Source organism: Austrofundulus limnaeus, unplaced genomic scaffold (genome assembly GCF_001266775.1).
Source record: "Austrofundulus limnaeus strain Quisiro unplaced genomic scaffold, Austrofundulus_limnaeus-1.0 Scaffold113, whole genome shotgun sequence".
Classification (NCBI taxonomy): Eukaryota; Metazoa; Chordata; class Actinopteri; order Cyprinodontiformes; family Rivulidae; genus Austrofundulus; species Austrofundulus limnaeus.
The window spans coordinates 1,256,286-1,260,049 of record NW_013952515.1 but is presented as its reverse complement, the minus strand read 5'-3'; the positions used below and the strand labels follow the sequence as shown (position 1 = coordinate 1,260,049).

Here is a 3,764-nt window from a genome sequence, read left to right as displayed (position 1 = left end):
ATATATATATATATATATATATACTACTTGTAGTTGCACGCACACATAAACCACTAGCAGGCTATCTGCTCAGTGTGAGATCACTCAGTTAGGAGCTTTAAGTCAAGCCATATGGGGACTTTCAGACCAGGCAAAGCCACAGTATATAGTGCTGTGCAGCATGTGATGCCACTGTGCACAGAAATATGCTTCACAAAACACTGTTAGAGTCAAACAAAAAACAATCCCAGTTTCAAAATGTAAAACTTTGAAAAAAAGGGATTAAATTGTACCGACAAAAAGACAGGATGATAGTTCAGAGTGTGAGAATATTTTTAATTAACTTCAACCAAAATAAACACCTTGCTTTATTTCTTGCAACATCTCATCTTTCACTTTGAGAGGCCGTTCAGATCTCTGTGTGGTTCTAGAGAAAGGCTATGAACAAATACAGTCTTACCTGTCGCAGATGAATGTAAGAGGCTACACCTGCTTTAGTCAAAGACCAAAGTGATTTGCTGCTAACTTAAAACAACTCTGAAAAAAAAAATGCTGGTTGGTTAGAATTTTATTCTCTAAATTTCTACACTTCCATTAAGTTTGCAAAACAATCATTTTAATRGGAATTGTAGGAATGTTTATTTTAAATCTTTAAGGGTGCTGGGTTCGTCGGGTGTACGAGGGATGAAACAAAGTAAATCACATTAAGTTTGGGTTGACAAAAGTTTCAACTGTTAAAATGTTTCTATGATGCAACAGAAAACCAGGTGGTACAGAACAACTGCTGGAGGCAAACCTAAAAYATATGTATTATACAGTAGAAAGAGTTTGTGAGAAATAACTTAATGATTCCATTTTTCCTCCCCCCCAGGAAATAGGTTTCACACAGTTTGCTCGTTATGTAAAACACGACAAGTTGGATCGAATTGAGCAAAGTTGTGTTTACACTTCTGAAGAGCTGGAAGAAAACTGTACGACTTTGAGGTTTTTGGGAGTGAAGAATGAATCTAAATTTATAATAAAATCTCAGTTTGCAGTCACCTTGGATTTGAATCTTTTATCCTTTTTCGTTTAATGATTACAGTGTTTTATTTTTAAGAAAACACCACTTCAGTGCATGAAGATACAGTACAAGTGTTGGTTTTTCTATCCTTGTGGGGACCTTGCATTGACTTCCATTCATTTGTCTGGTCATTTCTACAGCCTAAACCCCACCCCTTAAACCGAACCTAAACTCACTCTATATCAGAGAAGCCCAAAGTGGGGCCCGTGGGCCAAATTTGGCCCGCCAAGCCATTTGATTTGGCCCACCAACAGTTGTCAAAGTTACAAGGTTGTAGCCTGTTATCCTATGTAGAAACACAGTATTTCCATTGGTCAAATGATTACATGAAAGGGCTGTAGTGAAGGTAGTTTTCATTCATGGTGCTGACATATTAGGATTAAACATGAAACATGAAATGACAAGAAATATTTAGGTCAGATTTAAAACCACATGTAGATTTGTACACTTTATAAGGCCACAAAAACTCATATTTTATCAATTTATGATATGTCCCATGAGCCTTTGCTACTTGAGCGTATGGCAGACTTTCTCCAAGTGCACAGACTAAAACAAAAGAGGGACATTGCAAAGCTTAATCGTTAAAAATAAAGGACTTTACTTAAAAAAGTATTTGTATTTCATGTATTGTATAACTGCATTTGGCCCGCAGCATGGATAGATTTTCATTTTGGCCCCCTCGGGGAAAATGTTTGGGCGCCCCTGCTCTAAATGTTAGTCCTACCCCAACCCCTGACCTAACGATTGCATTTCCCCCCCTGGCTTTTGTCCCCCTTAAGGAAAAGTGGGTCCTCACCAGGCTGTGTGTACCAAGAAAATGGTCACAATTTGTCCCGAACAGGTAACAAAAAAAAGTACACACACAGACCTAATGACATCAGAGGTGTGTGTGGTGGGTGTGAGTCAGGGGTCATCAGGTTCCCTTTCTCTGTGGAGTGTTAAGTGACGGAAGGGCCAAGGTCAGATCTCCCAACCCCCAAATGTGCACATCTTAATGGGCTTTCCAGAAAGAAACACACACACACACACACACACACACACAGGCACACACACACGCGCGAACATAAAGCAGTGGTCTGCATACTGCCAATTCCTAACATTACATTTAATTGCTGGCTTAAACAGATGGTATCCTTAAAATATATAATTTCCAAATRAAAAAATGAATATGTCAGTAAAAATGAATTTGGGTTGTGGTGTGTCTGCAGAAGTCTTAAAGACCCTTTAACAAGCCGCAAATTTACWAACTGCTTCATCTTTAAAATAGTTTCCTTTGGCTGGACTTAGGTAAAAGTAAAGCCAGACATTAAAGCAACAAAGTAAAAAAAAAAAAAAAAAAAAAGAGGTAGTCCTGCGAGAAGGATTGACGATCGATCCGGCTGTCGGTACCTTTGAACGCGACGAGCCGTATATAAAGAGGCTGGCGGGAGCACGAGGGAATCGCACACGCATGCCGGATAAAGAGGGCTGGATTGTGTCCAGGCAGCTCGGAGGTTAGTGCGTCACGGAGGAGCGGAGGACWCGCTAACGCGAAGCCACACACAGACAAGTAAATGACAAGGGAGAGGAGACGATCCGCCACAAGGCACTCTTATTCCTGTTGGGTAAATTATACCTCGGGCTGCTCCGAGCGCCCTCACTTCAGACGGATTGCCGCTGCCCAAAGCTTTATTTCCTTTTATTTTCCAAATCAACGTAAATTTGTGTCCAAGAGGCTCAACAAAGTGCCTGCAAAAATGACTTGGACCTTTAACAAAGAGGTGTGGTTACAGAAAGACATCAGAGGTTTTCGAAAACCGTCTCATCGATTTATTAGGTAGAGTTAGATATTCCAGAGAGGGAGGTCCTGGTTGCTGTTTCTGYAAACAGTGGGGAGTTGTTTGGGCCGTTTTCTTTCATATTTACCCTCTGTGCAATGTCTTCAATCCAATTAAATCTAATTAAATTACAAGGAAAATTTGATTTTCCGTAATTGATCATCATCAATCAGCAGCATCAGCCAGTGGTGACAGCCAAGTTACTGTTCAACTATTCAGAGATGTTCGACTCTGATTGTTTCTCTAAATTAAAGGCTTAACTTTCCTTAAAGGTTTTTTTTTATTTCAAACTAAGATCGTTTCAAGTTGAGAAGAAACAGAGATGTTGTCGTGTCGGTCAAACCTTCTGTAACAATACAGAAGTTTCATTTGTGCGCTGAGCTTCCTGCACCTATATCAAGTAGGCGTGTCTACAGATAAAGTGGGCATTTCCAAAGGAAGGCGTTTCTCAAGGGACACACCTGATTGGATGATCTTTGTGTAGGCATTCCTTCACATGGTTAGCTTACTTTTCTAGCATCAGACTTTCATTTATTTATTTAGTTTCACAAAGATGCTGTTGTAACCGAGGTCATCAGACTTTGGAATAATACTGGCTGGAAGATTATCTTAACCAGCCGTTATTATACATTTATATGAAGACACCACCAGTGTTGGGCTCAATGTTTTCATTCATTATTTCTCTGTGGGTCTTAACAAAAAAAACTCCTGTTTACATTTCAAAATAAGAGCATCATCAGTCGGTAGTGTTTTTTTATGCATTTAGAACAAGGGAACTACATGTTTGTTTTAATGATATGTAAGAAATACGTGTTCAATATAGACTGAAGTCAGATTAAAACACAATAGTTAAATAAATTGATTTGTAAAAGGAATAAGGTCATACAACACCAGAATTCTGGATC

The 3,764-nt window shown here is 39.2% G+C and overlaps 1 protein-coding gene across 1 annotated transcript in view; it reads right to left on the bottom strand.

Moving 5' to 3' along the window:
- The window catches only part of ror1 (receptor tyrosine kinase-like orphan receptor 1), a 174,050-nt gene that overhangs the window by 15,684 nt on the left and 154,602 nt on the right, over positions 1 to 3,764 (bottom strand). The gene's annotated exons all lie outside the window — the stretch shown is intronic.